Source organism: Podarcis erhardii (assembly GCF_964252035.2).
Source record: "Podarcis erhardii genome assembly, chromosome: 9".
NCBI lineage: Eukaryota > Metazoa > Chordata > Lepidosauria > Squamata > Lacertidae > Podarcis > Podarcis erhardii.
The window spans coordinates 7,190,391-7,205,706 of record NC_138512.1 but is presented as its reverse complement, the minus strand read 5'-3'; the positions used below and the strand labels follow the sequence as shown (position 1 = coordinate 7,205,706).

The 15,316-nt window shown below is 49.9% G+C and overlaps 1 pseudogene across 2 annotated transcripts; it reads right to left on the bottom strand.

Annotated features, from left to right (window-relative positions):
* Positions 1-7,846: 7,846 nt before the first annotated feature.
* Positions 7,847-14,219, bottom strand: LOC309349947 (actin, cytoplasmic 3 pseudogene; annotated as a pseudogene). Of its 2 annotated transcripts, none has more exons than XR_014161547.1 (2): positions 14,140-14,219; positions 7,847-9,362 (listed from the first exon to the last, which is right to left on the bottom strand). The product of XR_014161547.1 is annotated as an actin, cytoplasmic 3 pseudogene (transcript). The 2 variants fall into 2 exon arrangements; XR_014161549.1 differs by lacking the exon at positions 14,140-14,219 and adding an exon at positions 10,244-10,320.
* Between the last annotated feature and the right edge of the window lie 1,097 nt (positions 14,220-15,316).

Here is a 15,316-nt window from a genome sequence, read left to right as displayed (position 1 = left end):
CCCATCTGTTAGCACCTCGTACGACACGGGGCCCGTGACCCTGGTGACTGTGGCAGGTACCCATGCAGGGCCTGCCCCAAAATTCTTTGCGTACACTGGGTCCTGGGCCTCGAAGGTCCGGGGGTTCCTGCCTTCCCCCACCACTACCTCATCCTGAGCTCTATCGGGGTGAAGGCGGTCCAATCTGATTGCAAGGCGCCGACCCATTAGTAGTTCAGCGGGGCTCCGGCCAGTCGTTGAGCTGGGGGTGCTGTGCTGTGCTAGAAGGAATGTGGCAAGGCGGTACTCCCAATCCCCTTGCGTCATGCGGCGAAGGGTGTCCTTGGTGGTCCGCACCATGCGTTCTGCTTGGCCATTGGTGGCAGGGTGGAATGGCGCCGAACGGATGTGGCGGATGGCGTTCTGCACTGTGAAGGTTTGAAATTCTCCTGATGTAAATGCAGTCCCGTTGTCTGAGACGAGAGTGTCAGGGAGCCCGTGGGTTGCAAACAGCCTGCGTAGTACCCGGATGGCTGCAGACGTAGAAGTGGACGGTACCAGTGCGACTTCCAGCCATTTGGTGTAGGAGTCCACCACTATGAAGAATGTTTTCCCCTGAAAGGGGCCAGCGAAGTCCACATGCAGGCGTGACCATGGTGCTCGGGCGGACTCCCAGGACTGGACTGGGGCCCTTGGGGGATCTGGGCGGGATTCCTGGCAGGCCTGGCAGTGTTTGACCCAGGCCTCTATCTCTCCGTCGATCCCCGGCCACCACACATAACTCCTGGCAAGGGCCTTCATTCTTACTACCCCTGGGTGTGTCTCGTGTAGGGCTGTGAGGACCCTTTTGCGGAGGGGCTGGGGAACAACGACCCTGCTTCCCCATAACAGGCACCCCTTGTGGGCTGACAGTTCATGTTTGCGGGTTGTGTAGCCGGCGAATTCTGGCCCGGGGCTGCGGCTGGGCCATCCCCTCCACACCCAGTCCAGGACCCGGGAGATGACCCTATCTTTCTTGGAATGGTGTGCAACTTCTTGTGCCTGAATGGGGCGGTCAGGCAGCAGCTCCAGGCTCATAACCTCTTGTGCAGGTGCTGGGTCGGGGCCTGTTTCCGGTAGTGGTAGCCTGCTGAGGGCGTCTGCATGGCCCATCGCCTTTCCAGGGCGGTGAATCAGTGCATACTGGTAGCTGGCAAGGAAAATTGACCACCTGAGGACGCGAGGAGACAGCACTTGGGGGGTCTGCTTTTCGGGGGCAAACAAGCCAAGCAACGGCTTGTGGTCAGTCACCACGGTGAAGGGCCGCCCGTACAAGAAATCATGGAATTTTTTTACTCCCTTCACGATTGCCAGACCCTCCTTGTCGATTTGCGAGTAGTTCCGCTCGGTTTCGTTGAGTGTCTGGGAAAAGTATGCTACCGGTACCTCTCTTCCATCCGGGAGTTGGTGTCCCAGGACAGCGCCGATGCCATAGGGCGAGGCGTCGCATGCTAGCACCACCGGCAGCCTCTCGTCGAAGTGTGCCAAGACCGAGTTTGAGACAAGCAAGTCCTTGACTGCCTGGAATGCGGCCTCCTGGCGCTGGCCCCACACCCAAGGGGCCCGCTTGTCCAGGAGTCTGTGTAGGGGCTCCGCTACCGCCGCCTTGTGGGGAAGGAAGGAATGGTAAAAGTTCAATAATCCCAAGAAGGCCTGAAGTTCAGTCTTGTTCTTGGGCGCTGGGGCATCACAAATGGCCCGTACCTTGTCCCCAGTCGGGTGAACCCCTTCTGCATCCACCATAAATCCCAGAAAGTCCACTTGAGGCACTCCTAGTAGACATTTTTCCCGCTTCACCTTGAGACCCGCCATCTGGAAACGGTGCAGAACAGTGCGGAGGCGGTCCTCAAACTCCTCTGGTGTGGGCCCGGCAATCAACACATCATCAAAGAAGGGGGTGACACCAGGAATCCCTTTAAGGAGAGAGTCCATTAGATTCTGGAATATGCCTGGTGCCACGCTGACCCCGAATTGCAGCCGCTTTACCCTGAACGCTCCTCTGTGCGTCACAATCGTCTGTGCCTCTGCTGTGGCCTCATCTACTGGCAGCTGTTGATATGCTTGGGCCAAGTCCAGCTTGCCAAAAATTTTCGACCCAGCCAGGGTGGCAAGGACATGGCTGACCACTGGCACTGGGTATGCATGGGCCATGAGGGCCTTGTTTATGGTACATTTGTAGTCTGCGCAGATGCGGACCGAACCATTAGGCTTGACGGGTGTGACGATTGGGGTTTCCCAGGGGGCATTAGGCACCGGCTCCAGCACTCCTTGCTCCACGAGTCGGTCCAATTCCTCGTCTATACGTGGTTTCAGGGCGAATGGGACCCGGCGGGCCTTGAGCCTGACTGGTCGTACTGCGGGGTCAAGCTGTAGAGCAATGGGGGGGCCCGTATACTGTCCCAATTTCCCATCGAAAACCCCCGGAAACTCCTTGCATATGGCGTCCACGTCCACTTGTAAGCTCATGTGGTTCACCCCGGTGATGGCTAGTCCCAGTGGTCCAAACCATGCCAACCCCAGTAAGCTAATGTAGGGGCCCTTGACCACAAGCAAGTCCAGTTGCCGCGTCCGCCCTCGGTATTGCACCCTGAAGGTCCCCACCCCCATTGTGGGGACCTTACGTTTCTGGAAGTCCCGGAGGGTGAATGGGGCCGGCCTGAGTTTGGGACCCCCAGTAGGACACAGTTTCCTTAAGGTCCTTGCCGAGATTATGGATAGAGTTGAACCCGTGTCAAGCTCCATGCGGCATGGGGCCCCCTCTATCTGTACCTCTACATAAATTTTCTCTACGTTGGGGTGGGGCAACTGGTATACCTGGAAGTCTGTGAGCTCCGTCGAGTTGCCTTGGTGCGTTGGGCCCCGGGACCTGGGGCTCTTGGATTGGTCATCTGATGCCTGGCTTCGGGTGGGCCGAGCCCGACACACCCGGGCGATGTGTCCCAATTTTCTGCACTGCCTGCACTCTGCGTTGCGGAAACGGCAGGTCCTCCTCTCGTGACTTTCTCCACAGCTTGCGCAGTTCCCTCCTTCTCGTCGAGGCAGCTGTGGTATGTGGGCTGCTTGAGTGCGCTGCTGTACTCGGTGCACCTCCTCCCTGTCGGATCCCGAGTCGTTGGTGAGGTCTTCGTGGTGGACCCTCGGTTGGGACGGCTGGCTCAGCCGTGCCTCTTGCGTCGACCTCTCAGCAGCTTCCGTTGCCAGGGCCTCCTCCAGAGCGACCTGGAACGTTAGGTTCTTCTTAGCGTAGAGGCGTCGTTGCAGCTTCTCATCCTTCAGGCCACCGACGAGGCGGTCACGAAGCATGTTCTCCAGCTCTGAGAAGTTGCAGATCCGGGCAGCTTGGCGGAGAGAGGTCACAAACCCAGTTATGGTTTCCCCAGGGGCTTGCCGCTTTGCGTAGAAGGCATTTCGACAAGCCACCACTGAGGGCTGTGGCGAAAAGTGCCCCTTCAGCTGTTCCATTATTGTTTTGTATGGAACAGTAGCGACGTCTTCAGGCGCAAGGAGAGCCCGGGCGATTTCAAATGTCTCCTCTCCGCAGACGCTGAAGAATATTGCCCTCTTCTTGGCGTCTTCTTCATCGGTGACCCCTTTGGCTTCTAGGAGGAAGGTGAAACGGGAGGCGTACGCTTCCCAGTCTCCAGATGCTGGGTTGAATGGCGAGAAGCTGCTGTCAGTTGCCATTCTGAGTTCCTTGTGTCCCGGAGCTGAAGCCTGGATACACGGTGCGAGGCAGCGGTGCGGCAGGTGGCGGTGCTGCGGTGCTGTGTGTGGCAGTCAGCTCAGCGGGATCCCACCTTCGTCGCCAGTGAAATATACTCAGAGTCGCAAAGTGATTTCATGCTCTTTATTCAGCTCATAGTGGTGAGGAGGAATGAATGAATGTCCCCTCAAAGTATCTGCTTTATATACATTATTTACACAATGGGCTGCACATGATTGGCTAATTCCAGGATTCTACTGTAGGCCAATCAGGTTGTGGATTCACTTCTATCTGGAGCATGATTGGGTGGTTCCTGCTAACCAATCATACTGCTGCATTGTTCTAGGACCAATCAGACTGCTGCATTCTGAATCCTATTGTTCTAGGACCAATCAGACTGCTGCCTTTTGGAGCCTATTGTTCTAGGACCAATCAGACTGCTGCAGTTTGGATCCTATTCAACTCAGTACATAACACAGAGGTACCCCTGTACAAAGATACAGTGCAGCTCCAAAACTGACGAAGTCTTGACTCATACAAGGATTGTCTTTACAAATCACTGACTGGCATAAAATGCACCTTGTTTTGCAAACGCGGCAGCCTTTGTGCCATTCGCAGGGGCAGCTTACCGCCCCCCAGCACCTGGCCTTTGCAGAGTGAGTGGGCTAGGCTGGGGGTAAACACCCTCCCTGGCCCAGTTCCCTCTGCCTAGGCTGCTGCCCCTTTTCCTGGGGGGGGGGTGGCACATGTTTTGCCACATGTTTGCATGTTCCGACAAGAGCGGGTGGCCAGGGAGCATGGGGGATGGGGCAGGGGGTGCAGCTGGACTTTGAAGAAAGCTCCGCGGGGGACAGTAACAAAATGGTTGCAGCTGGGCCGTGGAGAAACAAAATGTTGACAGAGTTGGGGGCATAATGGGTGGCGCATCATAAAGAGCGGAAGAAGAGGAGCGCCAGATCCCCCTGTCCCGAGGGGAAAAGCACATCAACCACTGTCACAGAGGTGCTGCTTGCACCTTGAAACAAAAGGGTGGGTGAAGGGTCCAATCCTGACACACAATTAAGTGCAGAGCTCTTTTAAGTCCCTTACCTTTCCTGCCCCGATCTGGCCACAGTGATCCATGTGACGGTCACCTCCAGGTTTGACTACTGTAATTCGCTCTACGGGGGGGCTGCCCTCGAAACTGTCCCAGAAACTCCAGCAGGTGCAGAATGCTGCAGCGAGGCTCCTCACGGGGTCTCTGCCATGGCAGCATATTCACCCAGCACTTTACCAGTTGCACTGGTTCCCAGTGGAGTATAGGGTCAGGTTTAAGGTGCTGGTCTTGACCTTTAAAGCCCTTTGTGGCTTAGGGCCCTCGTATCTATGGGACCGCCTCTCCTGGTCTGCCCTGCAGAGGACCTTAAGGTCCATGAATAACCATTCATGGTCCTGGGCCCTAAGGAAGTTAGATTGTCCTCCATCACGGCCAGGGCCTTCTCAGTGATGGCTCCAACCTGGTGGAATGCTCTGTCCCATGAGACCAGGGCCCTGCAGGATTTACCCTCCTTCCGTTGGGCCTGTAAGACAGAGCTATTCCGCCTGGCTTTCGATTTGAACTTAGCCTGATCTTTTATTCCCCTTCCTTCCCTCCCCCTCCCCTTTTTATGAAGATCACCTGCTCTGGGATCCCACAGCTAATTCTCCCCTGGTCTCCTCGCTGACCCAAGTAGGACTAATTTAGCCAGCTAGCCCTGGTGATCATCTAATGTTTATTGGATAGATTTTCCCCCTAAATTGATTTTTGAATTCTGAATTTATTGTTATTCACGTTTTATACTGTATTTTATGCTGTTTTTTGTTGCATCAATTAAGTGTTTTAAATTTGTTGTTAGCTGCCCTGAGCCTGGTTTTCTGAACCGGGAAGGGCAGGGTATAAATAAAATATTATTATTATTATTATTATTATTATTATTATTAATAATAATTATGTACAGCCAGTTGCTCACCCTCAGACTAATGCAAGGATAAAAAGGAGGCAACACATCGCGAGGATCAAATGGGAAGAACATGCATGCAAACTTGAGTCCCTTGGAGGAAAGGTGGGATATAAATCATACAATGTGAAGGGACCCTATGGATCATCTAGTCCAATCCCCTGAAATGCAGAAATCCCAACACCGTAGAATAAATGCAGACTCTCCAAGTGTCAGGCTCCATTTACAAGAAAGGAATAAACATTCTCCATGCTTCCTAAAAAATGGCTGGCTGAAGAAGCATTGCAATTTAATAATTTGAAGTGGATTGGTGACCTTTTTCTTCAAAACTATAGGAAGGGCTTCGTAGGCCAGCTTCATTTCCTTCATCTGGTGCAGGTATTTTCAGACCCTCCAAGTGTTCCTGTTTTCCAGGGTCAGTTCCAGATTTACAGAAGATGGGCCGGTTTCTGATTTGATCCTGGAATGTCCTGCTTTTCCTTAGGACATTCCTATTTTCATCAGGGAAATGATGGAGGGTATGTAAATGACATAAATGAATATGCCCCGTGGCTATAGAGACAGGGCCTTGTCTGCTGCAGCACCCAAACTCTGCACCTATTCTTGTCCTCCCGTGTATTTATGGTATTTAGGACCATTTACCATATTGACCCAAATATAAGCCACATATTTTTTTTCAAATTCTAACCGTGAAAAGTTAAAGTGCAGATTATATTCGCGACCTTACAAAAATGGGCTTTTCTGATATTGTTGCTGAAACAGCTGCCCTAGGTCTGTGGCTGTGCCTTGCCTACCAAGGCCCAAATGGAGAGCGCCCCCCCTCCGCCCCCCAGGATGCCACCATGAGGGCCGTCGGGGGTGCAGGACAACAATGCCCGTCTGAACCGCTGTTCACAAGCCTCCCCAGAACCGCTGGAAAGAAGGGGGAAGGGGGGAAGGCCGCCGGCAAAATGGTGTGGCTCCCCCCCCAGGAAGCAGACTAGGAGCGCGGGGGAATGGTACCCGTAGGATTTTCTTCTACATTTGCCATTTACGGGCGTGAGTGCCTGCAGAATTTTAAGTGAGCGGCTTATATTCAGATATTGACTTTTCCCCCCTTTAATTTTAAAAGTGCAGCTTATTTGCAGGGGCGGCTTATATTCTGGCCAATACAGTAATTGGGTTTAGCTCCCATTTTTATCATGCTCTTGATTATTATCTGTCTTTGTCATTTTTTTTTTAGAAAACGCTCTAATAAATTCTAGTAAGGCACAAAATTGATGGTGGTTTATAAGGATTGGCCTTCTAAGGTACTTTGGGGGTACCTGTCAAAAGGTAGATTAAATCCAGTTAATAAACAAACCAAAGGTTCCTATTACTTCCTCCAGCTGCTGCTCAGTGATCAGGGATGATGGAAGCCAAAGGTCATATTCATAAGTTAGGCCTCCCCTTTGCTAAATTCACAGCTTAGCATTAATTTTTACTACATTCTCAAATTTTGAGAGCAACCATGTCTCAGATTAAAGCTGGGGAATGTGAGGCATGATCCCTCTAGGACAGGGATCAGCAACCTTTTTCAGCTGTGGGCCGGTACACCATCCCTCAGACCATGTGGTGCGCCGGAGTATATTTTGAAGGGGGAAAATGAATGAATTCCTATGCCCCACAAATAACCCAGAGATACATTTTAAATAAAAGCACACATTCTACTCATGTAAAAACACGCTGATTCCCGGACCATTCACAGGCCGGATTGAGAAGGCGATTGGGCCGCATTCGGCCCCCGGGCCTTAGGTTGCCTACCCCTGTTCTAGGGAGCAAACTGCACTGGGGAGATTGAATTTGTAGCCGTTGTAACCCTAGGAACTTCCTCAGAGTAAGCCCTGGGTCAGTGCAAACAAGCGACCCTTGGCTGCAGCTCATGGTCTGTTTGGAGCCAGACCAACCATAAGGCCCGTGTCCAGAGGTGATGCTCAGCCAAACTACCGCTCAGCAATGGACACTGTGGCAGTAGGACATGGGGACAAGTGAAGCAGAACCACAAGTGTGGCTCCCTGTACCCCCAATCTGACTCACTGCAACGCTGAGCAGTAGATTTGCTTCACGTTACGTGTTAGCTCCAAAAATTTGTGTTTATCAAGAGAGTTGTTTACTACAAGAAGCACACCAATTTTTACTTCATTTAGCATGACTTTATTGGCTTGTTTTGTTTGACAGAGAAAATACATAGTAATAAAGTACTGAACTCCACATGAATCAGAAAAAAGAAAAGGCAAAGGTGGTACACAATCAGAGTGGCTGGGGAAACCCAGCCAGATGGGCGGGGTATAAATAATATATTATTATTATTATTATTATTATTATTATTATTATGAGTGCAGCTGTGGACAAGCCTAGGCACAGCGGTGGACAAAGGTTGCCCCATGCAGGAGCCAAAGCAAGAACTGGATAAATGTTAGATATCCTGCAAGAGAACAGAATTCAACAGATAAAAGCAAGGCCCCAATATATATTGACTTGGCCAGAAGAGGTTGGCTGCTTGGGTTGTTAGAAGCATTTGCGGTGGACGATGGATGGGCCAGACTCATCGTACTCCTGCTTGCTGATCCACATCTGCTGGAAGGTGGAGAGAGAGGCCAGGATGGAGCCCCCGATCCACACCGAATATTTGTGCTCTGGTGGGGCGATGATCTTGATCTTCATCGTGCTGGGGGCCAGGGATGTGATCTCCTTCTGCATCCGGTCAGCGATACCGGGGTACATGGTGCTGCCACCAGAGAGCACTGTATTGGCATACAGGTCAGTGCGCATGTCCTTATCGCATTTCATGATGCAGTTGTAGGTTGCCTCATGGATACCAGTCCACTCCAAGCCCAGGAAGGCGGGCTGGAAGAGGGCCTCGGGGCACCGGAAGCGCTCGTTGCCAATGGTGATCACCTGCCCGTCTGGCAGCTCATAACTCTTCTCCAGGGAGGAGGAGGAGCTGGCTGTGGCCATCTCCTGATCAAAGTCCAGGGCCACGTAGCAGAGCTTCTCCTTGATGTCCCGAACTATCTCCCTCTCAGCTGCGGTGACAAAGCTGTAGCCCCTCTCAGACAGGATCTTCATGAGGTAGTCAGTCAGGTCATGGCCCCCAAAGGGCATGGGCCTCTGAGTGCGTTGCAGGGCATAGCCCTCATAGATGGGCACGGTGTGGGTCAACTTGTCCCCAGAGTCGATGACAATCCCAGTGATGCGGCCAGAAGCATAGAGTGACAGCACGGCCGGGATGGCCACGTACATGGCTGGCGTGTTGAAAGTCTCAAACATGATCTGCGTCATCTTCTCACGGTGGTTCTTCAGGTTATTGGGGGTTTCTGTGAGCAAGACTGGGTGCTCCTCGGGAGCCACCCGCAACTTGTTGTAGAAGGTGTGGTGCCAGATCTTCTCCATGTCATCCCAGTTGCTGACGAGGCCATATTCGATGGGGTACCTCAGGGTGAGAATGCCCCTCTTGCTCTGTGCCTCAGCCCCCACGTAGCTGTCCTGCCCTAAGCCTGCCATGGCATCTTGGTCCCTGGGCCTCCCCACAACCATGGGGAAGACCACCCGGGGGGCGTCCTCTCCTGAAAAGCCTGCTTTGCATGTCGCAGAGCCATTGTCAATGACCAGAGTGGCAGCCCCATTCTCAGCCATTTGGAGCAAGTCTGCAGGAAATAAGCAAAGAGTTGTTTACCCCCCAGATAATATTCATGTTGGGGTTTATGAATATTCCAGAACTCACTGCAAGGGAGGAAATGTGCTCATATAAACAATTATCAAGTACAGTGGTACCTCGGGTTACAAACGCTTCAGATTACAGACTCTGCTAACGCAGAAGTAGTACCTCGGGTTAAAAACTTTACCTCAGGATGAGAATAGGAATTGTGTGCCAGCGGCGCGGCGGCAGTGGGAGGCCCCATTAGTTAAAGTGGTACCTCAGGTTAAGAACAGTTTCAGGTTAAGAAGGGACCTCCAGAACGAATTAAGTACGTAACCAGAGCTACCACTGTATCTAAGACTGCTTATCCCCATGTTCAACTCTCCATTTCCATCCCTTTTCCCTGCCAATCTTTGGAGAACAGGAGGACACATGGAGGAGCTGTCTCAGTGACCCAAACCAACTGCCACTAGAACAGTTCTCCTAATTCAGGGTCTCCTTCCGTTGCCACTCCATTTCGTGGTTTTGTTGGTAATGGGTTTTTTAAATAATAAATATCTATGTACAGTGGTGCCTCGCAAGACAAAAAGAATCTGTTCCACGAGTCTCTTCGTCTAGCGGTTTTTTCGTCTTGCGAAGCTAGCCCATTAGCGGATTAGCGCTATTAGCGGCTTCGCGGCTTTTAGCGGCTTAGCAGATAAGCGGCTTAGCGGCTTAGAAAAAGGGGGGGAAAGGGGGGAAAGTCGCAAAAACTCGCAAGACATTTTCGTCTTGCGAAGCAAGCCCATAGGGAAATTCGTCTTGCGAAGCGCCTCCAAAACGGAAAACCCTTTCGTCTAGCGGGTTTTTCGTCTTGCGAGGCGTTCGTCTTGCGGGGCACCACTGTACTATGACTTCCGGCGAGGCATCATGGCAGAAGCCACGGCAGCGAGCAGCTCCTGAAGCCAGCCAAAATCAGTTGGGTTACCTGCTGGCTCCAGACCGCTGGGACTGCTGCTGCTGCTGCTGCTGCTGCCGCCGCCAGAACCAACAAGGAACCGGGTGAGCCCAGCTGCCAGGAACGAAAGCCAGGACACTCAGCCACCCCACCGACTGCCCAGGGACAATCAGAGACCTAAGCCAGGAGAGAGGAGAAGGGAGGAAACAACCAAACAACAAACACAGAGCCCCACCTGCTGCTGCTGCTATCTGCAACCCTGCTGCCGGGAGGGCAAGGGAAGCCGTGTTGAAAAGACACGTGGCTGAGCTTGACCCGAGCTCCCCCCCCCCCAAGCAGGAAGAAAGCAAGAGGAAGGCTGCGCAAAACCCTGTCCTGCTTTTTTCAATTATTTTTTTTACTTCCTTTTTGTGTGCGAGTGTTTTTTACTCCCCCCTCTTTTTCTTCTGTTTTTTTTTAAAAAAAACATATTACCAAGCAACTTTTTAATATTATATTATTCTCATTAACTCTATCCTCTACTTTTTTTAATACACAAAACTCCCCCCCTTTTCATGCATTTTAACCCCCTTTTAAAAAAAACAAAACTCCCCTTCCCCCCCTTCCCCCCTTCCCTAAATCTTCAGCCCTCTCGCTAAATTATTATTACCACCATTTTTAAAATACATCCATATATTCACAGCAGAATTCTATAGGAAATTCAAAGAACCCTTGATGCCCTACATGACCCGCCTATTCAATGACATCATAAAAGGGGCCCCATCCCCAAAACCTGGACCCACTCCAAAATAGTCTCCATCCCAAAACCACTAAAAGACAGCCTCAAAGTAGAATCATACTGCCCAATCTCATTAATAAACCAAGACTCCAAGATATTCACATCAATCTTGGCCAACCGCCTAAAAATCTTCCTACACAAGTTAATAGCCCCAGACCAGACTGGCTTTGTCCCTGGCCGCAATATAACAGACCCCATCAGGAAACTACTGAACCTGATCGAACACAGCAAGGCAACGAAACTCCCATTGACAATTATGTCCCTAGACAGCTTCAAAGCCTTTGATTGCTTAGAGTGGAAATACATATTAACAGTACTAATATGAAATTTGGCCCCAACTTCCTTCAAATCCTCAAACAAATATACTCCCAAGCCTCAGCAAAATGCAGAACTAACAATATGGATTCTAATACTATAGCTATCGAAAGAGGCACGAAACAAGGGTGACCACTGTCTCCCTTCTTATTTTTCCTGGCTCTGGAACCCTTAGCAATCTGAATCCGAGCAGCCACAGACATCAAGGGTGTGGAAATAAAAAGAACCTATAACTTAGGGCTCTAGACCATTAGACGACCTAATGGTCACAACACCAGACCCCATAAGCACAGCAACCTCCCTAATCAGAGAACTCAACACATTTGCAATGGTGTCGGGCCTACAGGTAAATTTTACAAAGTCAGAAGCTATGTGCTTCAACACCCTTCCTCACTCCCAAAAAGAACTCACGAAGGTCACCAAAATAAAACTCTGCCACACCAAGTTCAGATACCTAGGGGTACAAATAACCAGAAACCTCAATAAATTGCACCTCCACAACTACAAGCCCCTGTGGCGACAAATTAACAAAGACCTAAAGAGATGGAATAACGTGAATTTCACTTTCTCAGACAAAATAGCCATGATCAAAATGATCACCCTCCCAAAACTAACCTACCTATTCCAAACCCTCCCAATCTGGATCCCCTCAACCCAACTCCACAGTTGGCAGAGAAAACTACACTATTTTATCTTCTCACATAAAAAACCAAGAATAAGCCCCAAATACCTGCACCTCCCCACCTCAGAAGGAGGATGGGGAATCCCCAACACAGAAGCATATTACATTGCCAACCAAATGCACCATATAATCCCATATATACTCGAAGATGAGACAAAACAATGGGTACACCTAGAGAGGGACACAATTGAAAATACCTGCACCATAGCATACCCACTCCTCCCAAACAAACTAAAGAAAATTCCCACAACACTTAACAGGTACACACAGACCATGCTCAAAGCATGGAAAACAGAAATAGGCAAACTATCCCCAACCCCATCCCCACTAATCCCCCTGGCGTACCACCCATTATTCCACGATGCAGCAGAAAACCTCCAGATAAAAACCTGGTGAACCAAAGGCTTATATCGCCTAATAGACTTTTGTAAAAATAACAAACCTTTGTCAACACAAGAAATACAAGACAAACTAGAAGACACCCAAATGCCCTGGTTAACACAACACCAACTACATGCCCTCTTAAACAACCCAACAGTAAAATCAGCAGCAACTAGGCCCCTGATAACCTTCGAAAACCTCCTCCTAACATCAAAGGGAAACGGTAAAGGGACGGTATCCGCAATATACAAAATACTACTCCAAAATCCCACAAACCCCCTAGATGCAATCAAAAAACAATGGAAGAATGACATAGGCTATGAGAATAAATATCTATGTACTGTTGTACCATACAAATATATCACAGCAGCTTACAACAATCTGAAACTATAAAACGATAGAATCCTAAAAAGTTAAAAGCAAGTTAAACTAATTTACAACAAACATCAGTAGACTTCCGTGGGGAATGCACCCTTAACTGCCTACAGAGGCCTGGCAGAATAGGAGAGTTTTGAGCAGGCCTTTAAAAGTTGGCATGGAAGACACCTGCTGGATGTCTAGTGGCAGAGAGTTCCACAGGAGTGGGCTTGTGGCACTAAGGGTTTGAGTTCTTGTTGTTATCAAGTGGGCATCAGCCAGTGGTGCTCCTGAAGCTGATCTCCGTGATCAAGCTGGGATATAAGGATTCAGGCACCCTGAGGATCCCTGACCCAAGTGGTTCAAGGCTTTGTAAATTAGCACAAGGAGCCTGAGCTCTGTTTAGCAGTAGGTGGGCAGCCGGTGCAGCTGTTTTAACAAGAGTGCCTCATGTTACCAGGGCATGGCCTACAGGGGTTAGGCTACCCCTCTCTGGGAACAGCCATAGCTAGTGAACCAGACGAAGCTGGTATAAGGCCTTCTCAGCCACAGGACACCTGGGCCTCTAGTGACCAAGATGTATCCAGGAGTACCCACAAACTGTGCACCTGCCTCTTCAGATACCATGCAACCCATCCAGAACGGGTAACATGCCAGTTTCCTGAACATGGTAGCTAGCTACAGTATATGGGCCCTCACCCAGTCCACCACTGCATCCAGACGCCGGTCCAAGTCTTTCACAGCATTTCCTGATCCAGATGTTATGTTGCACCACGACCAGGAAGATCTGGGTTCAAATCACTGGGTGACTTGGAGGCAGTCGCTGTCTCTCAGTGTTACTTACCTTGCAAGGTTGTTGTGATTACAGTGGTACCTCGGGTTAAGTACTTAATTCGTTCCGGAGGTCCGTACTTAACCTGAAACTGTTCTTAACCTGAAGCACCACTTTAGCTAATGGGGCCTCCTGCTGCCGGAGCCCGGTTTCTGTTCTTATCCTGAAGCAAAGTTCTTAACCTGAAGCACTATTTCTGGGTTAGCGGAGTGTAACCTGAAGCCTATGTAACCTGAAGCGTATGTAACCCGAGGTACCACTGTATTAAAGCAAAGTAGGGGTGCGTATGGCAGGCTGAGCTGCTTGAAGGGGCTTTCCATGAAATAAATTATCATGACGGGTTAGCCAATTTGGTGTTTTGCGTACGTTGCATTGCAGACTAGATGAGCTTTGTGGGTCCCTTCCAGCTCTACAGTGATTCTTCAGAGAAGAGAGGAGACAAACAGTACAGGTAAGGATCAGGCAGAGAAACCGTGGGTGCTGAGCCCCATTTCATACTTACATGAGGGAGATGCGGTCGCCTTTGCTGTTAATCTCACGATGCTCCCAGTAATCACAAAATCTTTTCCTTCCTCATCACACTTACCTGTTCCTGGCCAATCTGTCCTTGATCTTATATCTCTGCTTCTCTATTGACACAAGTTTTATTGGAAACCATGTGTGCAATTAAAAAGTATCATAAATACACCTGCTGTGGCTTTTCAGGGCAAAGAGCAAAAGGGCAAAGAGCATTTTGCAATATGGCCAAATATGGTCAGATTGAAGCATCTCTGGCCATATTCTAGCAATTCATGGGTGTGGCTTTGAAAGAAAGTCCTGCTGATTCAACATCTCCTTTCCGTTGCCAGATTTTACGAGCTCTCTCTGGAAAACTGATGCAGCCTCCCACATATCTTTGGAGATGGATTATTGGTTTTGCTCAGAAACGTGTCCCAGATTGTGCCTCTGTAAAGGCCAAGTAAACGGTGGGCTTAAGATGCAACGCTGTTAACACCTGTTTAGCAATAGGGATGGAGGAAAAATTCATTTGCATTTAATGGTGAACCCAGCTAGTGGAAATAAAAGGTAGAGCCTATAAATTAGGGCTCTTTGCAGACGACCTAATGGCCACAACACCAGACCCCATAAACACAGCAACCTCCCTAACCAGAGAGCTCAACACATTTGCAATGGTGTCGGGCCTTCAGGTACATTTTGCCAGGTCTGAGGCTAAGTGCTTCAACAACCCCCTCAATTCACCAACATCACCAAGATAAAACTTTGCCACACCAAGTTCAGATCCCATGGGGTACAAATAACCAGAAAGCTCAACAAATTATACCTCCACAACTACAACTCCTTGTGGTGACAAATCAACAAAGACCTGAAGGGATGGAACAACACCAACTTCACTCTCTCAGAAAAAACAGCCATGATCAAAATGATCACCCTCCCAAAATTAACCTCCTGATCCCAATCTGGATTTCCCCAGCCCAGCTTCGCAAATGGCAGAAAAAAATTACACTCATTTATCTTCTCACACAAAAAAACCAAGAATAAGCCCCAAATACCTGCACCTCCCCTCCTCAGAAGGAGGATGGGGAATCCCCAACACAGAAGCCTATAACATTGCCAACCAAATATGCCACATAATCCAACTCCCTTCTCTTTGTTGTTGTTTAGTCGTTTAGTCGTGTCCG